Raw genomic sequence first — 22073 nt, 5'->3', positions numbered from 1 at the left:
ATGAAGTACAAGCCTTAGATACTGTTCTTTGTGTTAAACTTTATGCACTCAAGTTTAAATGTGCTTAAAATGAAACAAACATTTCACTGCTTTAATAAGAAAAGGTTTTGCACCTGAAGTTTTCAATCTGAAGTTCATTATCTAAATCCCTGTAAATTAATTGACTTTTTTTCCAGAGTTACTGAATACTAGGATATGCTCACTGACTTCATACAGATATGAAGCAGCATATTATTTAAGTGTATACATATCTAAAGCCCAAATTCAAACTATTAATCCCTTTTAATACAACTGAAAATGCATTTATAATTGTAATTTCATTGACTTCTGATGTGTTGATGTCATAAGATTGATCTTGGAGTTAAAGGAAAAATATCAATGCTGTAAACAGAATAGAGGAAGAATATTGAAGACTAGGGTGCTCTTTTAATGATATTAGGGAAAAAATGACTTTGTTACCCCTAATTTATAATATAGTTCATGAAGTTAGCATTTTCTGAGGCAGCCAAGACCTTATGTGTTTCTGTCTGTTTTTATTATGATAAAATTGCAGCTTTGTTTTTGATGATGAAATTCTGCTTTACAGTGACAATGGCTTCTTAGGAAAAAAAACAACCAACAAGGTGAGGCACAGGCAGGTCTTAATGGAGACAGACTGTAGACCTGTGTAACCTTGCTTTGGACCAGTAAGTTTTGCAGAAAATAACAGTAGGTTCCTAAGTAAAATACTAGTTTCAGTTGCAGTATGTTGCGTGCTGTAAAGCGAAGGCTCTCAAAGTCTAACCACTTCCTGTATTTTTATAGCATTAACTTCGTCACACAGGCACTTCAGGAAGCTAAACTACAAGGGAAATTTCTTGTTTTAAAAAAATACAGTGTTACTCCACCTTGCTGAAATGCGTGGAATTGTGTTTTCTTTTCCAAAGACCCCAAAGTTTGATCTGATGCATCTCATGCAACTCTGTCTTGAAAAATCTTTTGCAGCCAGACCTCATTTTGCCTGAAGTCTTGAAAAATCTTTTGCAGCCAGACCTCATTTTGCCTGAATATCTGCCATTCTGCTTAGAACATAAGCTTTTGGGTCTTTATCTGCTTTCTTCCCCTGTTCTTGTACACTGACTTGAAGCGTGGATCTGGCAACTGTCTGGGATTCATTTTAATTACTGTGGAGCAGGGACCTTTGAGAAGTTTCTGAAGATAAAACTCAACCAAATGAAATGCCAGATACCATAACGGTTGGGAATTATGCAAACGTAATAAGGATGTGTTGAGATTTTTGGTAATATGCAAATACATGTGTTAAAGTGGTACAGAATTGTTGGCACATTTGAATAGCAAATAGTGTTTGGTTATCTAGATTTCATGTGCACCTAGCACTTTCTTGCATCTTTGCTGAAATAGAAAAACTTTTTGGTTCTTCTACTATGAAGGTTAAGGCAAGGAAAAACTCCCTTTTAATTACCAGAAACTTAAGGTGTTGGGCTTGCATATAGTTGAAAGGTATCTACAGGAGGGTGAAAAAAGAAGACATCTGCTGGTATTCACTTTTACAGATAACCTGAGCTCAAATTATGGTTCAGAAAGGTGGGACAGTTAGCAAATGATCAGCTAATACACTCTTTAATTGGCTACTCTCTTACTGTGATGTGAAGTCCATGGGAATCTCAGACATCTTCGGTGAGACTTGGTATAGTTAAACCAAAAGACCTGGTGGCTGAGCATGTTCTCCTCCCCCAGAGGATCTTTTTCACCATATTTATTGCATTTCCATGTGTTGTCACTTTCTCCTTCTGGCTTATTTCTCCTTTTTGCCACAGTCCCACAAGTTCAGTTCTGCAAACCCTTCTTGTGTCTCTGGCAGTTTCTGATTTGAGTATTTTCTGCTGTGGGCACAGAAGAAAAACCCTTTGAGAAAAATGCTATTGCCAAACAATGAAGGATATTAATTGTCCTTCTTTTCACAGTCTCACCTGCACTCTTTCTTCCAGGCTACCTGTTGCAGGACAGTTGCAGGAGTTCCAACCCCTTGAACAGCTTCAGACAGCTCCTGCAACTCATGTCAGTCTGTCTTTCCCTCCAGAATTGCAACGCCTCAGGCCTAAGATGTTCAAAATTCAGCTCTGGATCAGCAGTAGTTCTGGTAAAGTCTTAGCTTGTGTAGTAGAGGAGTGTGAGACGGCATCTGGAAAAGTGCTGCCTTTCCAGGAAGGCACAAGATAAATTTCAACTGTGTGGCAAGTTTTTGTTGATGGTCTTTTAGTGAACATCTTCCTGCTTTTAAATTTTTCTTTTTCTTCTAAAGCTTTTTTCTGAAGTCCCCCTAAAGGACACTTGCTATTGTGGTATCATACTTACTGGAGAAGTAAAAATAATGTATAAAATGTTTGTGGTACTGTGGTAAGAAGCTACATCATAGCTGATCTCTAAGGTGTGTGAAAGAATACAATTTTCATGCTCATAGTTTCATTAAGCATTGCACTTGTAGATGGCTTTTCCTGTCGTGGCTTAATTAAACAGAGCTCTCTGACAGAGGTGCACCAACTTTTGTGGTGTCAGTTGAAAAGGCAAAAACACTGAACAATGACGTTTGATTGAGCTGTAAGCCAGACATGCATGTCTCAATTAAGTGCTGATTTGAGGAATGGAAGGTTGTTGACTTCAGGGCTGTAGAATGTGTTCTTATTTTCTTTCTTTTGATGTGGACTCCCGGTGAAAAAAATAAGAATGGTGCAAAGGAAATACGCTGTAAATATTATGACTATGCTCATAGTAGCTGTAGAAGGAATTCACTGTGTTCTTCCTTTCGGTGTCATTTGTGGTCTCCAAAGAGCAAGGAAGTTAGCTGATCAAAAGGCAAATGAAATGTGCTTTTCGTCATTATGTTAGCAAAATAATCTATACAGCGTAGCTGTGGATAGTCTTCAAACAAAGCAAATGCACAAAGGCTTTGTGGCAGCATTGTGGACATGTATAGACACTTGCCTGACCAGTTGATCTTCAGATGCATCTGCTCTGGGTCTGTGAGATTACCTGGTTTAAAAACATTTATTAACAGGTATTAGAGATCCACCCAAAATATCACATGTTGCATAAATTCAGGTATTTGTGACATTTTACTGTAATATGGGAGGTTTGGTCATTCCTTACCAAGAAGTAAGGGCCTACCCAAACATTCAGTCCTAGATGCCCTCATTGTACTGGGTGGTAATCCACCTAATGCTTTTAAACATTGAACTTTGAAACATTTAAAAGGATATCTAAGCATCAGCTCTGCTGGCACGGCTAGGAAATTCTTAAATGAAGAACAGAAAAGCAGAAGTGTTGAAAACTTGACATCAGATTTCTAGCCATGTTGCACTTCTTTCGCACAGCTGGGCACAACAGAGCTGGAAAGCCAGTCAGACTGGCTGCCGGGCTATCGAGCAACCCGCGCGTGGGCAGGCCTGGCACGGTGACTCACATTCAAGCCTCCCTTTGCTTTAGAAGTGCATAGCTGACAGAAGTCTTAGGTGTTAAAAGAGGGCAGATTTAGACTAGGTACAAGAAAGGAATTTTTTACAATGAGGGTGGTGAAACAGTGGAACAGGTAGCCCAGGGAGGCAGTAGTTGCCCCATCCCTGGAACCATTCAAGGCCAGGTGTAGGGGGCTTTGAGCAACCTGATCTGGTTGAAGATGTCCCTGCTGATTGCAGGGGGTTGGACTAGATGGCCTTTACAAGTGCTTTCCAACCTGAACTATTCCATGATTCTATGAATCACACCCCAGAGGCTGCTGCCTAGGCCTCGGGCTTTTATTCTCGCATCAGGATATGGCAGAAATACAAAGTTTGCACAAATGTTCAGGAAAAATGACAGGTAGACAGATGAACTGAACTTGTCTGCACTGACTTGTCTCTTTTCTACTTGCCATCAGAGAAGGATTTGATTGCCAAGCTAATTTGTCTCTTTAACTGATTTTAAGAGGTCATAAATGAAGTCATTGCCGAGGATACAGCCATCCTAGGGGAATTAGTGCCAGGATCCTTCTTTCTATCCGCTGACTTGAGTGCTTCTGGAATAGCTGCCCAGGCCTTGCGCCAGGTCTGCCCATGCGTGGGTGTGTGAATGAGCAGGTTATTGCTTCAGTGGCGGGTGTGGGAGAGTCGGCCTCTGCCTCCCACTGAGCTTAAAGGTGTTCACCTTGCAGCACTCAGTTACTGGAAACTACATGTGCATGCACGCATACACAAAAACTCCCCCCCCCCCCACCCCTTTTCTGTTAGATTTCTATACAAAGAGGTTTATATATGACTGGGCTTTTTGAGTGTATAAGGGAGATTTTTGCGGAAAGTGTTAACCTTGTAGTACATAAAGGATTTTTTTGCAGAAGGTGTTAAGCCTACGTGAAAAGCTCATGGTCTCCCAGTGGCCTTATATCCACTGGATGATCTGTTCCCTTATGTGCTAATCTGGCTATAAGTAAATAAAAACGTTTGAAGCTGTTCTTTTTTCAAAAAAGGGTGTATAATGAATATATAATGTAAAAATTTATAATGTAATAGAGGACATATAACGTAATCTGATCTTGAACCAAATGTCAGCATAAAGATTTGATTTGTATGATATGTTCACAAGCCCTAGATAAAGTCCCTAAATGGCTGTATGACTAACACCATTCTTATTTATAAGTACCAGTAAACAAGGGATATCAGAAGTTTTTGCCTTGCTTTGCTCTTAGAGGTTTGTTTTCTGTAAATCATAGAAGGACAGAAGGACAAAACTCCAAAGGATGAGAACACAGTTCCAGATGACAAAGTATCATGTAAAAAAGTTAGTGTATATGCTGTTCAACATGAAGAATAATATCTTGAAAATATACTGTAAAATAGTGTAGTAAGTCCTGTTATCTGTAGGCTACCTCGATTTCACATTTACAAGTAGGAAAACACTCTTATCTTAATACCTTTTCCTTATCCTAACACCATACTCCGAACACCATTAGTTTCCTCCAGGATTTGAAAATTATTAATCTTGCAAAAACTACCAGAAAGAAACATCTCCTGTATAAATAAATTGCAGATGTAGCCTACGTCTGGTGGAAATGACTGAAATTTAGTCAGTGGTGCATGGAAGAAACATCTTGATATTAGTATTCCTTATCATGTCTCCTTTATCCTATACAACAGAGTCAAGTTACTAATTTGGAGATTACTGAAGAGCAGTGAAAACTAATCTTGTTGATGACTGTTGATCGGAACAGCTATGTAAGAGTCGATCTGTTGAGCAAGAAGCTTGTCTTCCAACATATTCTCCAGTTTCAACAATCAAACCAGACTCTATAAATCTAATTTTTCAAAATGCATATTGACGGATGGAGCCTCTGTAAAATGAGGCAGTCAGCTTTCCATTCTTCCTCACAAAAAAGATTCTTTTCATGCAGACTCCTTTTTGCTTCCAATGCAAGTAGATAAGTCAATGCCTTCAATCCAGTGTGGACACTTAATCAGGGCCCAGACAGAATTATTGTCTCTGTGATTTTTGGGAGGAGGGAAATGGAAATAAACTCATATTTTGAACAAAGATCTGAAATTTATCCCTACACTTCAAAATGGCAGCAGCTATTTTCTACAAAAATAATAAAACCAGAATGTGATTATACCCCATGTTTTCCTGCAAACTATTCCATGAACATTTTCAGCTGCTATTGTACATCATGATGGGATACACTGCTTGGTGAGTAGGAAGAATGTATATTCACAGGTGACGATGTTGTATGTGTATGAACTACTAATACTATGAAGCTGGTTTACCTGTTCTGTATTAAAGGTTATCATAATTTCAGTCTCATACTTTCCTTTAAAGTATCCTGGCAGTAGAAAACCTGTGCATGGGGATAATTCCATGGCAACCCATGCAGAGTTCATCATATTTATTTCTCATTGTCCAAAGATTGTCTTGCAATGGATGCAGAAAAGGGATGCTGTCAGGAGAGTGATATACCCCAAAGACTTTACATGTGTCTCTAAGGGTGTTCCAAATTGTTCACAAGAGATATCCACCTCTCTCCTTTGACTGTAATGGGAGCTTCAGCAGCTGCCCAGACCATGTCTCCCCAGTGATGCTGAGCCGTTTTGAATGCATCTCATTTTGAATGACCAGAATTGAACAAAAATGGCCACCTCTTACACAAACTGATGAGTAGGAAAATACTGAGGTGAGAGAGGGAGAGACAACTTCATGTGTTCATGTGTGTGTAAAACAAGGTTTTAAACCTAGTGTACATTCTGCTGGTGGAAAACATTAATCAAGATAGCCGCAGAAGAGGAAGGTGAAAACTTAATTTTAACACTAGTTCTTTCAGACAGGAAACAGTCTCAGGGACATTTTCAAAGATATGGCAATATGCCTGGTTTTTGTGGATCTCCTGGTGACTGCAGAGCAGGTGCCACACAGTTGGTGGCTGGCTACAGAGATGAGGCCCAATGAATGTGCTAATTATAAAGGTCTGTTGTGTCTTTCCACTTTGATGCATATTCTCCCTTGTGGTGTTTCTTACTATTTTGCTTATGAAGTGTATTTTGTCATAATCATGTGGAAACAGAGTGGAATGTTTGGAAAATCAGAGCAAGTGCACTGCATGAACCTTTAGCATTTTATGAACTGGAGGGCAAACAGCATGTACCAAAATAACTTAGGAAAGCTGGAAACAATTGCCTGCTAGGCAACACAGACTAACAGCTAAAGACAAATTTACGGGATGGTACTCTACAGCTACAAAAGTACCTAAGTTTCCCAGCTGATATGCAGTTTCTTTTCTTTGTGATAAGAAGTTTCCCTGTTGTAGAGAGTCACAAAATTTCTGTGAAACTGTAATGGGATCCTACACACAAAATATCAACTACATTTTCCAGGAAAAAATCTTCTGCAGTTTACTTGCTTTTTTTTCAGCTGCTACCTCTGTACAGAATTATTTGAAGAACAAATTTTTGAAGAACGAGCTCCCACTTTGACCTTGGATTTGTTTGTAGAGTCACATCCAACAACTATGGGAGTATTTGATGTCGTTACCAGAATTTGTCCATTATTTTTATTTTAAAGGTAAGATATATGAGAGGAATTAAGGCCAGAATTTTCAAAGTGCCAAAGTTTAGCTATTCCTGTGTGATTTACAGTAAGTCACTTTTGTACGAAAATGTGAAGCATCTTATTATATTGAGTGCTTGAGTCTCAGGGTTCTGTTGGTGATGCTTCTAACTTCCAAACCAGCTAAATATCCACAATAACTACTATATTTTCACAGCAGCTTAGTACCTCTAAGATTGTACTCAGAGTACTTGCATGACAGAGATCTAAATATTAAGCTCCTCCAAATCAGGATGCTTCTAAAATAGATTTAGTTGAGTCATTTGAAATCAGCCAGTGGAAGAAATCAGGTGTCTTTGTTGTCCAGTTTAGTACTAAATCCACTGACCTGTTTCTTCAGAAGTCCGGTATAGATTTCTGTTTGATAGTACATGGAAATGGTGATTTTTCACTTGCCACTTAGCTAAGCAGCAACTGTTAAAGTGTAAGAACATATTTCTCTATATTGATTTAGAAAACAGTGCCAGATTATGATTTGAGTAATCATGTTTTATCCAGCTGCCTTGTTCAACAAACATCCTGGAACTAATGAACCAAGCTTAATTTAGAAAATATTTGTTCTACATATAGCTTCTTTCCTAAACACATCAACTTTGTACCATCAAGAAATTGGGCATTTTTTTTCATTCATTTTCATTATAGACAATATTGTACCTAGCTGTCCAACTTGCACTTTCTGTTCTATGCTGTACAATGCCATTCAAATCTCTGACAAAAATTAAAGTAAAATAAGGCTCACGGAGTTTTTAATTACAGTGGTTATGTTTCCAAGACTCCCCTTAATACAATTCTGGATTTTTTTATTCATTCTGTGTCTGCTTAAAGATTTTCTCACAGGCTTTTGAACAGAAGTGAGAAATAGTCAGATCATAGGATGACAGGGCTAGAATCCAAATTGAATTTGAAAAAATGGATATATAGTCATAAAAATCAGGATTCAGAACTGTGAGTAAAAATGCAAAATATAGGTTTAAACAATCAATTGCACAAATAGAGGATGAGGACAGCTATTGAGATTGCATTTCTTACACCTAGGAGCTGTGGTGGATCCTGAACTAAGCAAGAACATCAATATTATGTTCCTGTGAAAAGATAAGCACCGGACTGGGCTGCATAAAGCAAGGTGTGGGCTGTACTTGTGCTCTACCCAGCATGGTTAAGGCCTCAGCTGGATTACTAGCTGTCACAGGTAAGGGAGATTGAGACTTACTGAAAGCAGTGTGAAGGTCAGCAATGAGAATGATGGGGGACAAGGTACAACTGAATGAACTGAGGGATTTAACCTGAGAAAGAGAAGAAGCGAGTGGTGAGGAGCAAGAAGGAAGTAGAATGGCACTGCACACAAAAAGGTGATGGTAAGGTGAGCAACATAATTTTTCTTCCTCTTCCCATGGCACAGATCTATATCCATGTCTGTATTTCTGATAATCTCTGGTTATGGGATATTTAACTGTGAAATTGCCAGAGCATCCTTAGTGGCTGTCTGACTTGCTTCCTTACTGACCTTTCTACCTGACAGTTCCCTCTAAAGAATATGATGTCTGAGGGGGTATAAACATGAGGTTTTTTTTCTCACTGCATTAGAAAACACTGTGACTCAGGCCTAAAGAATCAAATCCTTTTAGTCACAGAATGGATATAGAAAAGCAGCAGCATACGTTTTCCTGCTATAGGAGCGAGACATTAGACTCATGTGTGTTTAACCTCTGATGTTGCTCCTGACATCACCTGGATGTCAGCTGCAAGGGGATAGCCTACACTTATCAAGCCTGTATTTACAGATTTTAAAAGAAAATAATGGATCTGCTACCACAGTTTTCTTCCTAAACATTCCCAGAAATACTGCATCACTTGCCTGAGCAGACTTGACTCAACATAAACAGGCACTGAGCCAAATTTCAACCAGGGATTTAGAGTGAAGATTTCTCTTGTTCCCATAATCATACCAACTTTCTCTGAATTATGTAATTACTGTGTTCAAGTCTAACTGGTGTTGGTAAACATTAAATTATTCTTCCTGAAGGGCAAAATGTAGAACTATCCACAATATTTTGTGTTTTGGACGTTTTCATATAAAATAATGATTTCAGTGCCAATAGTCAGTAAACTTCAGTCTTCTGTATGAGTATAGGTTAAAGGAAAGTGAGTTTTCCAATACAAAATGCTGCTGTACAAAATCATGTGACATGGCTATGGGAATTCATGACACTCCTGGGTCTCATCCTTAGGGATCATCCTTAGAGACATCCTTAGGGGTGGTTAAAACACTGTCACACAATGTTAACATAAAAGTGAGATGTGCTTCAGAGGAAGACGGGTTGCAGCAGCTCATGAGAGTGTATCCCATTTCCTAGGAGAATTCAGTTCATGTGTGATGTGCTGCTGCTATTGTCACTTCCAATGACTATTTAACCATTGGGCAGGTTCAGCCACATCTGACAGACGTGAAATTTAAAACCCCATGTACCCAGCCCTGTGCAGCCTGCAGAGCTTTCCTAGCTGTGAGGAGTACTGCCTGGCTCTAGCCTCACCATGTTACAGCCTGTGCCTTGCACCAGGAAGCAAAATGAATGTAAATACAGGCTATGGAGAAGAGCTGGAACCAGGGCATTACCAAGCAACCCTGGGACACAAAGGTGTAGGGAATCAGGTTTCATCCATGCTGCTGCTGCTCATAAAGCTGTTTGTTTTTCAGAGATCAGTCAGTGTACCAGGAAGGTCACGGATAACTTTTTTTGCGGACAGTCTTGATTCTTCCTTTCTGGAGGTTTTGGTTTGTATTCACAACAAGAAAAGAGAAACAAATTTGTATAACAAACTGGCAGATGCACATCTGTGCTTCGGCTCGAAAGCTGAGCAACTATTTATTCTAACATTGTGCAGAGCCAAACAAATGGGACTAATTCTCCTTCCCATTCTGGCCAAGCCCAGATTGCTGGGTTTGGTGCCAGAGGGGTCCTGGGGGAGACAGTGTCAGCTTCCCCATGGTCAACAGAGGGTCCTTATCTATAGCGTGGTCTAGTCCTGAAGCTGTCACAGCCCTTCCTGCTTCTGTGGGGAGAAAATAGCTGATAGTCCATGCAGCAGCAAGGTCATGCTCTCTGGTTCCCCGCAGCTTGTCTGCTTCCCATCTATCTGTAAGCTCTCCAAGGCATTATTCTTCACCTTTATGACTGGTCATAAGGCTCTCTGGGGATGATTAGAAAGAGTCTGATTGTTTTAAGACCAGGTGCTGAGGTGTAAACATGCCCGTCATGGTGAGAAGGCTGAGGAGAGCGCAGAAGCTGTGCTGCTGCCAGTCCTCTGTAACACTAGGAGTCAGGGTGATCTTGTGGTTATGAAGATGTATAGACAGGAACAAAGTGACTGAGATGGTAAAGAGGCTGTTCAGGTATCATTAGCCTCTCTGCTCCAGTGCTTCTGACTGTGCAGCTGTGGCAGTGGCATGTCCCTACCTCTCACATCTTTGGTGGGGAGTAATTCATTGGCCTAAGCCACTGTGGTGTGCAGATGAGTCTTTCTAGATGAAACAAACATGTAGGAACATATCTCTATTTTTATCTGCATCGTTAGAGGTTGCAGTGATCTGAGCATCTCGCTGAGCTCACACTTGGGCCCTGATTTGGACTTCTATTGTACATACCGTGAGAAACAGAGCAACTTCTACGGCACTTCCCTTCAGCATAGTATAAGTATGAATGCTGTCCCCTGATAATCAATTGATCTGGTTTTAATTTGCTGTGAGCAAATCCCACATTTTTCTGTGGCTGATTTGCATCCTGCAGGCATGATTTCCCCCCAAACACTGATGTTGCAACTGGAATAGTGCTTAGACCATTTACAGAGCTTTTTTTCATGTTTTTTATAAACAGTCTGTGAACGGCTTTTCCTTTTCCAGTTTCACTGTCTGCATTTCCAGCCACCCAAAGGGACCCTTCCTCTTAGTTAGGCTATTTATCTTCCCTTGAAACCTGGCAGTGAGCTAAGCTTGAATTTTTTCAAAATATTTCCTTTTTTTTTATAAAGGAAATAAACCCACCGCTGTGAATATTGGTTCAGACTGGCCATAATGAACCAAATCTGTAAATCGCATTCAGTGTGACAGATATTACTGCAGAACTCAACTCAGCCTCTTCTATCTACCCAAACTCACTAAGTTAAAGAAAAAAGACTCCTGAAGACTTTATGTCCACTTTAAGGTAAGGCAGGATTAGGCCCTTTATCTTTTGTTTACTTCAGGTGATTTGATATTATTGCATGTGAACTTGGAGAGCTCTTCCTCCCTCAAGCATAAACTTAAGGCACAAAAAGTTACCTTAAGCTGCAACATGTTTAGTATTTAGTTAGGTTTAAAATATAAGTCTTCAGTGGGAGCAAATGTGTTCATTTGATGTTACTCTTTTCATTGTGCAGCTCTTACTGTTACCCTCTATTGCTGTCACTGCTAAGACTTATACCATTATTCTACCGATAAGCTTGCAAAATACTGTGGCCAGTATATGACTACATACATGTAAAGTATTTGAAATTGGTAAAATAGTCTTGAAAAACCTCATAAATAGTCTTAAATCAAACACAATGGAAAAGATAGCATGAGATATCGTGTTTGCTGAGTAGACTTTAACCAGTCCTAGCTGTTTATCTGAGAGATTGTCCTTTTCTAGACTTTGCTGTTGTAAAGTGGTAGGCATAAAGGTGGTTTAGATAACAACGCTCACAAAAGAAACAAAGGTGGTAGCTGTCAGGAACTCTGTTCCACACCAGGAACTGAGTTTTACAATACAGCAAAAAATCAGATGAGTAATAATACTGCTAGAGTGAAGTCAGGAGTTGAAAAAATATTGTGAAAAGAGCAACTGTAATCATGATATACCGTTAGATGATTTTGTAAGCCTTTAATATTAATTTCCCATGATCTCTGAATTTATTTTTTCTTGGTATGACTATATGAAGGTAATACATTTTAATCTGATATAACTCCTTTCTAGAAGATTATTTTGAATGTTGAAATAGCTTGCCGATATCTGTTATCTTTGTATCGGTTTGTTAAATAAATCAGACAGATCTTTAGAAAATTACTATAGAGGTGTGTAGGAGAATGAAATGTAGCTGCAACTTCACCGGCAGAGAGTGTGTGGGGTGTGTGTGTGGGGGTGGTGTGTGTGTGTGTGTGTGTGTACACATACATATATATATTTACCTGTAAACCTAGTATTCACATGTGTGAATTCTCCTTTACACACAAACACAGAAACAAACAGATTTAACATCCTTGATTTTCTTCTTTCCAGCTGCATCTTCCCTGGCAACTTTCAGGTATCTCGCAGTCTAGTGTGGACCTAACTCTTTAGGGTATTTTATGTCATTGCTACTTGTTGGGAAATATATTTATGAAGGTGGATAACATCTTTTTGTTGAGGTACAACCCACTCTTCCCAATTTATAGCCTGGGTTACCCAGAATGAAATTTCATGCATCAATAAAGGGACTTCTCTAGTTTATGGGCTTTTGCCTGTAGATACAGGAATTATTTTGCAAATAACTGAATTGCGTTTCAATGACAGCACAAGAAAAATCTTGTCTAACAGAAAATGTCAGGCAGCTGAAACCTATGAGTTTGTACCAGCTCTCCAGTAACAAAATAATCTGAATGACAAATAGAACAATAGTAAATAACCATTCAGATGCTTATCTCACATGATCATGAGTCACTGCACAAATATTTTAGACATTCATCCTTTTTCTGAAGCTGCTCAATTTATCTACACATGGTTTCCCAAGCGTCTTGGGCATGCATGGCTGGGAGGGATCTCAAGAGATCTGCTGAAGACACCCTCTTGCTTGGAAGAGGATCAACTATATTGAAGCCATCTATAACAGATGTCTGTCTTACAGTCCTCAAATGAAGGACTTTCTCCAACAATTGTAGGTAGCTTTTTCCAGTGCTAGACTCTTTTTATTGTTAAAAAAATATTTTTGAAAGCAGCTCTTTTTTACAAAACATGTTAAATCAAATTCTTTTCCTATGCCTAGTGGGCATGAAGAACAATTGAATGCTATCATCCCAGTGTTACAAATTTTTATTTTTACTCTTCATTTTCCTAACTTGAACGGTTCAAGTATTTCAAGCTACTCATATGACCCTGAGAAAATCCTTGGAAAGTGAACCAGATTTGCTTTATTAGTCATTGTCCAGTTGCTGGTATGGTGGGTGTTAGGCCTGAAGCTGTTTTTATAACACAAAGAAAGAACAACAACTGATTTGCAGGAGCATCTTGCTTCATCACACATTGACATAAAATACACACATATTTTCACAACATGTGGATAACCCTGTCTAGCCATTTCATCATGGTGAACTTTGGGGACTTCAAATGAACTCCTTATATCCTGTTTCTTTTCACTTTACAGAAATTATACCAAGACTATCATGAGTAAGTTTCATCAGTTCCATAACACATTGTCCTGACCTTAAACAGGTCATTTAATCAATGAAATGGAGCTCTTCCGTTATTTCAGAGCCTCAGTAGTCCGAGGTCCTCACCTTCCAACATCTCATGGACTTATCAAGGAACCTCTATTTAGTGGCTTTACTGTGCACTTTAAGATAATAACTTGAATTTTCTCCTATTTATATGCAATTTCAATTATCAATAAGTTTTTTGAAAAGTATCTGAAATAAAATATATCAGGAGGTAAATATCCTTGCAGATCTAACAGCCATGATTTTATTTCCACCTAAAACCACGCACAGGAACAAAAATTCAGCCTGAAGCAATCAGTGGCAACAAACCATGAGGTGTGCCATCTTAAAAAGGAATTAAGGTTATATTTTCTTCCAACTGATGGGGAGGACAAACTCTTATCAACTTCTGTAGTATTGGTTCAGGGCTTCAGCGAACCTATCATGGTATTAGATGGGCTGAGAGCCACACAACGCAAATATTCCTTCCGGAAACATACTTATTGCTGTGTTTGAATTCATGTTAGACTTTCCCCGTTGCACCATGGAGTCCACATGAGCAGCCCCATGTCCTGGCACAGGACGATGCTTGCCTGGTCCCCCTTGCTGGAGAGCAGGGGCTTCAGGGGCTGGGCGCTGAGGAGTAAGGGGCATGTGGAGAGGGCCCATGGCTCTCATGTGTGGTCTGAGCTCCTCCAGTCCCTGCCCTACTGCAGTATCACCTGAGTGTGAAAGTAGTGGGAAAGCTAAAGCACAAAACAGTAATGGGATCCCTTAAATGCATTAATTCCACATCCTTTTGCCATGTCCTTTCTTCTCTCTAAGAACTTTGCATGGAGTCAGTTCTTCTCAATTGATTCATATAAATGCTGAATAAATCTCAGCAGACTGTATTTGAATGGAAAAAGGATTGTATTCAAATTATTCACTTCAGGACATTCAAAACCTACTATCAGCTATTATGAACATTAGCTTTGGTTCAGCACAGTGTATTGAAATGGGTTGCTGTGGGAGATTGGCTGTGTACTGTCCTGTTTGCTAACAGACAGGCACATCTTTATCTCACAAAATATCTCATCTTCCTCTGTGGAAGAGACATTACAAATAATCCTTTAAATCAGGAATTTCCAATATTTAAAAGTGCTTTTATGATATGTCTTCTGAGGTTGCAGTTGAAATAAGAAACTTGTACTTGGAGCCAATCAGCTGCTAGAAATAGGTCAAATATATTTAATTTGAAAGATGTAGAAAGTTTCAAATTCTAATATAAAGCTGTCACGTGTGCAAGACTTAGATATCCCACCCTCTCCAAGTCAGGAAATTCAGACTGCAAGATGCCCAGCTTTGCATCAATTTCATTAACCTTTTAAAAATGGATCTGCTTCAGAGTGTTATGTGTAGTTGTCAGCCAGCTGCCTTTTAGTTCATAGTTTATCAACATAGATAGAATGAACATAAGTATAATGCACCTATTAGCTGATTTATCTCTGTAAATATTTTTACCATGCGTAAACTGCATTATTTTTTGTACTAAGCATTGATTTCTATTTGTAAAGCATGAAATAAACTATTAGTTTTATTTGTATCAACCTTCACAACAGCATCTATGCTATGCTTGCCAAAAGCCCCATTAAAGACGCAAATGTTTTGACTCAGTAGTTCCAGTGACAGAATGTGTACCGGTTCCTAGCAGATGGAGTTACACTGGTTACTGAAAATGAAACTAAACACACCAAGACCTACTTGTAAATAGTGGTTTTCATATGCTACCTAGGGTTTTTCAAAGTAAAGTTTCAGGCTTGAGCTCAAAAATAACCTTCCCTAAGTTCTATTTCCAATCAGATAGCGCCCACAGCCTGATAATTTGTGTGTGGAGGACAGATTTGAATGCAGCTTGTATCGGTGATTGTGTGCTTACTTGGTTCCCTCAGTAATATATGTAATAATTGCAAATTATGTTTATCCTAAAGCAACACTATTCTTGGAACTGTGCTCTATGTGATTAGTGAATGAAAACGAGAAGAGAGGAGTGCTTGCTCTTTTTCTCAGTAGCAGGCTCACTACTTTATTTACCCACCCCAACACCATGGGGTTGAGAGATTGGATTTTTTTACAGATGAAAACTCTGGCCTTGTACTTAACGTCTGTATTTTTCATTTAGAAAGGGATTTACCAAGCCAGCTGATGGAGACCACAAAGTAAAAATCACTTTGATTTACACCAAAAATTCAATGTGTCTAGTAAAATTCTTCAAAAGTGTAGGAAACCTTTTGGACAGGTGAGATGAAATGGGCAGGAATTTACTTCATGAACAGCCTGGATCACAGTTTACTGAGGGCAAAGAAAAGAAAGTCCTTTAGTGACTTCAGTGAGTTATACATAGGAATCAAAACCACTGTTGTGCTCTGAGGGCAACCCTAGTAATAATACATGGGTAAAAAACAAAATCACAAATAAAGAGGCTGTTTCAGAAAACAAGTTTTTTGCCTTGGTTCTTTCCACTTATTGAAATTTACCTTCTCAATATTACCTGTGTTATATGAATCAAAAATTTTGTACAAATCTTAACAGAACTACACCAAGCATAGAGCTATAAATGATCATATTTGCTCAGTGTGCGTCTAGGTTCAAGAAACTTGCAAAACAGATGCTCATCAGGGGGAAAAAGAAAGAAAAACTGATGCAGCCAACTCACAAAGTATCTGCTAAAATTTTATCATACATTGTAAAATTCTCGCTTAGTTGTCAACTTGAAAAATACTGTGATAAAGCAAATAATCTGACACATCAAATGTCTGGAAATACCAGAAGTTCACAAGAATTAGGACCTTACATTTCATTGAACCAAAAAACAGTAAAGTGTCTAGCTCATTTAGCCTTCAGCCCTACCTTTTATTTCTGGTATTATGCATGAGGATTGTTTCCCTGTGATGATAACTATGCAGCACTGCTGTGTTCAGGGAACTGCAGCTATTTGCAAACCTGAGAGGATGACTTCCTTAGCAGGGTACAATTCTGGCAAACTGCACCACTAATGAAAATGAAATTAGATGTTACAGAGAACACTATGCAATCAGAGGAGTGTTTGTTCCTGGTTTTGTGCTCTAGAGGATAGTGAAGTTCAGGCTGGTTCTTTTTCTTAACTGGACAGATTAATCTATATAAATACTCTATTATAATTTTACTTTTTTTCAGAATGCAGTGACACAATTTAAATTTACAAAGTAAAGAAGAAGACTGTACATGTAAGCACAAAGGAAAATCTGACTGAAGTTTCTTGTTATTTACAGCTTGATAAAAGATAAAATCTTTATTTCTTTCCCATTTTTTTTAAAATCCTACATGCCCACATCATGCAAAGAGAATGTGCTGTGGAAATAAACCCTCTTAGTGAGAAAGAACATGTGCATCTTGCTCCCAGATGCTCGGTGGAGTGGAAATGCTGAGAGAATTGTTCCATGTCATCCCCCACGGAAGAATGGGGTTGCAACTACATGACCTAAATTGTGTATTTGAAATGACCAAAAATAAAGATGGGATGTAGTCAACGTGAACAAGGAACAAGAAAAGAGATGCTTGGTTACTCCAGAGAACTGTCTTGGTTTGCTTGATCTCCTGCCTGAAATGTTAACAATAAAACACCATCTCACCAAGAATTCCTGCACTTTCTTAAAGGTGTAGTTAAATAAGTTAAGCTTTTGTGAAACACAGTTATTTTCAGTTATCTTCTCCAGGAAAGTCAACTTTATTTTTCTATTTTGTTGTTTTGAAACAGTGTGATAGTGAGTCACGTGACATCTGGGTACATCTTATAGCCCAAGGTATTGTTATAAATGGATCATTGTACAATGGCATGTTGATCTGACATCCAAAACAGGACATCCCAAGACAAAGTGAGATTGTTTAGCAGAATACCAGTGGGAACTACATGCTTATAATAAAAATCTTTTTCTTTACAACATTTTTTTCAGGAAAAAAATACATGATAGTTGCAATTGAATTACTACTTTCTATAGATGCTCCCCACCCTATTTCAATTGTTATAACATGGAGAGATCCCTCTGAAGTGGAAAATAACAAGCTTTGCTCCAATTTAAACTTTGTTCTGATTTTTCCTCCAGAAACAAAATATGAAAATAGTGTTTTTATGATCTGTCAGGTATAGAAGATTAAACATCTCCTAACTGAATGTGCCAGTCAGGGGTCCTGCCTTGAGAAGCAATTCCAGTACAACACTTTTAAAAGAAGCTGATGAGCCCCGGACACAACTTAGGGCAGGAGGAGCCTTCCTAGATGCCAGCTACTGGTAACCACAGAAGGGCCAAGGTAGCACTCAGCAATGCTGAGGTTACAAGCAAGATCCTGCTGTGCTCCTGTATCTGCTGTTCACCTCTTCAGCACCGCAAACATCTTGGTGACAAACACCAAACGATTTCCCCACATCCTCTAGGGGACAGATCAGCTGCATTTGCTTCTGGTCTCGCTCTACTGACAATAATTTCAGCTCTTTTTCATTGACCATGTTGGAGCCTTGTGTGATTCATGAAGAGCTTGGCATAGCTCCATAGGCATAGCTCCTCAGGCATAGCACCATCTCTCAGACGAGCAAGGCAAAAGGCAGGGCTGACAGCAGCTTCATCTCTTGATGTTCATTTATTTCTGTGTATCCACCTGACCTTATAGGCCACTGGAAACAGTGTGGCCTCACTGAAGGGCACGAGCCTGGCCTAAAATCACAGCATTTTTTAATTTTCCTGAGATATTTAAGAGAATTTCTCACCAGTGTCTTCTGTGAAAGCAGCACAGTGTGGAGTCATGGAAAAATGCGAGCAAGTTATTTCTGACTTTTGCTGCCATCTCTGTCAGTGGCTGACCTTAATCAAAATTTGTGTCTTACACAAGCAAAGCTATGTTACAAAAGCAGCACTGCCAGGATTTTTAATATGAGCAAAACAATGTAGTTTGTCTTATGCTTGGAAATGGTTGAGTCATGTTGGCTAAATTTTCACTTGAATTTTTCACTAGAGGCAGATAAGCAGATGAGAAAGTTTATTGCAGAGATTTTGTACTTAACAGCTTGATGAGCAGTGAAAAAAAAAATTTCTTAAAGCAGGCAGGTATCAGGTGCCATAGGCTTTCAGTATCAGAAAGACACCCTCACCTGTAATATAATAGAAATACAAAATATTATTTAAATATGATAATGATGCAAAATAATTGATTTTTTTCATACATCCATTTTACAGGAAGGATCTGGGGATCTTTGTCCTGCGGCTGGCACCTGGAAGGATCACTTGCATCTGGAAGACAGTTTGATAAGGTTCATGACAGCCCACAGAAGATGAAATTCAAATTCATATTTTGGCTCTGAGATTTTTACACATGGATCCTTACATGTCCATCACTTCACCTTCAGTGTGATGAACCTTTGCTGCGTGGTACCATTAGCCCATTCATGTCAGCAGGTGGGTTTTAGCTGATTTCCTAGAAGAAGCCACTGACAACTGGCCACGGTGACTGACACAGCTGAGATGTGACTCGTGTCAGAGTCAGAAGCCTGGAAGTGGCTGCTTCCCTGAGATGGGATGTTCTCTACAGCCAGATTTCTCTCTGGACTATTAATTTGGCTTCTGAATAGAATTTACTCCCCCAGTTTTCCAACTTCTACTTTCCATTGAATGTTCTAGGAAAATAACATTTCATCAGGAATACTTTCAAAACTCGGTTGTTTTAAAAGACAAAAGGACTGAACAATGGTGGTAGGTAAGAAAGGTGCTGAAATCACGCAACATTTTTTGCACTTACCAGGTCATTATGGCAGCAACTCTTACAGACCACTGGAAGGTAAGGAAAGAATGGACACCAAAATGTGAATACTCTGCCTCTGTATCTCTGCCAGTCCTTACAGATGTTTCCTTAATCTTCTTCCTAAAGGCTGGTGATGATGATGATTTCTGTGTGCGCAGGTTCTGTATTCCAGTGCTTAAATGTTTTTAGGATCAGACAGTGGTTTTATCTGCATTTTCATGGCAGTGAAAGCATGGTACCTTTTTGTCCTGTTTTCTGAAGAGAAATAAGTCTGTTATGCTCTTCCTTTCCTGAGACTCTTTCCTGTAGCTGAAGGGATGCATATACCAGATCTGAAGCTTCTTTTCAACAGCCCAACCAACCTAATTTCCTTCAGCTTGATCCCACAACTCATGTTTTCTAGTCCTCTGAGTGTCTGACTGCTCTTCTCTGCACTCCTTTTGTTCACACAAAGCTAGTGCAGCACCCCAAATGGAACATGGTGCTGGGGCCCTGCCAGTGCTAAATAGAGCAGAAGGTCTGTGTCTCATCTGGTGTGCTATGTTCCTCCAGCTCGGAGTTTGTATTTAATTTGCAGCATCATGGTGGCGACTCTTGTTCTACCTGTACCGTGTAATGACATTTAGATCCTTTTCTTCAGTGCTGCTGCCCAAGCTGGTAGCTCCTGTCCCCATGCAGTTGACACTTCTTTTCTGCATATGGTACCCTGCTCTTCCATGGTTTATCACAGGTGTTTTGATTTCTCATTGCCTACTCCAATGCGGTGGTGTTAGCTGCCTGTGTGTGTCACTGCACCTGTAATAAACCTGTTGTCTGTTCTGCCAGTCATCAGTAGGACTACCCAACAGGACTGGACCTCAAACAACTGTTGATCATCTTGCTGTTACCTTCTTTAGAAATACATACAACAATATAGTAAGTGAAATATTGACCTGCAATGCCTTCATCCCAACTTTTACAAAAGAGCACATTATTGTCCTTTTTCAGTGTTTTGGTCCAAGAATTTTTAGAATTAATCACTCACCCGTTCTGAAATTGCTTTGGCCAGTTATTTTTTGCATCTTAGTTTGTCAGGCTTACATAGTTAAAAAAAACAATAATCTGTTGAAGGACACGATCTAGTCTCTAATTCGCTCTTAGTGATTGTAGTCTGGAGTATTACGTGGTATATGTCAGTTATTAGTTGTTTCTAGTGAATATTAATAAAAGAAGACATTAGACCTTTGGCTTTGTCAGTATCCTTTGTCAGTAACCTTCTCTCCTGCTGAATATTCAGACAGTGCTCCCCTCGATCTTCTTTCTGCTTCCACAACAAATTTCTTCAGGTCTGTTGTTAGCCCTGTCACCTTTAATGAGAGTCTCCTTTAGTTGCCCTTTCTGAATTTAACCGTGCCTGCTTATTTATACTTGTTCTTAGCAATTGGTCCTAGCTTCCCCTTCCTGCAAATTTTCCTTTTCTGTTTGATCTTGGTGGAAGGTCTCTCTGCTCCTGCATCCATACAACTCCTGTGTAATGGGGGCTTCAATTCTGCTCCCGCTTCTTCAGCGGACTAATAGCTCTTCATAACTTCTTTATTCCTTTGCATTTGTTTCCCAAGCCTTAGTCCTTGGGCTTTTTACATTCTGTTCCCTTGGAGGCCATAGCTCTCCTTTGGCTATTCCTGTTTCTTTTTCTTTTCCTAAAATTAGTATTCTATTACTTTTCACTCAGTGTTGCCCTAGTTTTCTTCTATCTTCTGTTCTGGTGCAACTCAAAAAATCTCCCAACCAGCTACGGGTTTTGTCATTTATGACAAAATCCCAAGTATTCTTTGGACAGTTTATGATTTACTGTACTTTGCTGACAAATATTCTTTTCAGATGTCTCATATTATATTGAACACCTGTATGACAGTGTGGCAAAGAAAGTATCAGAGTTACAAGAAGGAACATCTATTACATCTGGCAGCCATGATACATAGTGGAAATTGGACTAATTTCTTGTGAGCAGTGCCACAGATTCAGGCAATTCTTTAATAAATATTGCAGAATAATACTGGGCAGAGTAATGAAAATTCCAAAATGAGACACAGTCTGAGCTGAGGGGGAATAGGATCAAACACATTGCTTCTCATAACAATTCATGGTCAGCAGCTTTTAGAATAAGCTTTCCGAACCCTTGAAATAGAGGGCATAGGGAAAGGAAAACCAAGTGGTAATTTTGCACATGTACACTGAGTAGTTATGGTGAAGTTCTGAACAGAGGGCATGAATTTGTCTGGTGTCACATGCCTGCTATTAAATCCTAGTGTATCAGAGTGCTAAAAATAGAAATGAAAGTAATTTTGCAAAGCCTCTTTAGTAGGTCATGTGTTTGTTATCGTATGTTGACTGAGACAATTGCCCAATGGTTAGTGGTGTGTGACAGCTGCTGGTTTCTAGTCTTACAGCTAATAGTGTTGAGGCATCACCACAGATTCCAGTTCATATAAACTCTGTACCTCAAATGATTTGCTTTTAAGGTGTATATGCTATAAAACCTAACCATAAAGAGGCATGATCATTTTTATTAACATTAAATTTGCTTAAAAAAAGACATAAATTGAAGCGGGGGGAGGGTGAGTAGAAGTAATACTCTTTAAAAAATTGTATTTAAATTGGGAAAAAATTTTAGATGCATTAAATATTGATTATTCCTTTT

The 22073-nt window shown here is 39.1% G+C and overlaps 1 long non-coding RNA gene across 1 annotated transcript; it reads right to left on the bottom strand.

Moving 5' to 3' along the window:
- Positions 1-811: 811 nt before the first annotated feature.
- Positions 812-18134, bottom strand: LOC308056575. The gene is made up of 2 exons (XR_013924882.1): positions 1033-18134; positions 812-990 (listed from the first exon to the last, which is right to left on the bottom strand). It is a non-coding gene; the product is annotated as an uncharacterized lncRNA (long non-coding RNA).
- Positions 18135-22073: the final 3939 nt, after the last annotated feature.

The sequence above is a fragment of the Falco punctatus genome (assembly GCF_963210335.1).
Source record: "Falco punctatus genome assembly, chromosome: Z".
NCBI lineage: Eukaryota > Metazoa > Chordata > Aves > Falconiformes > Falconidae > Falco > Falco punctatus.
This window is presented reverse-complemented; position numbering and strand designations above follow the sequence as displayed.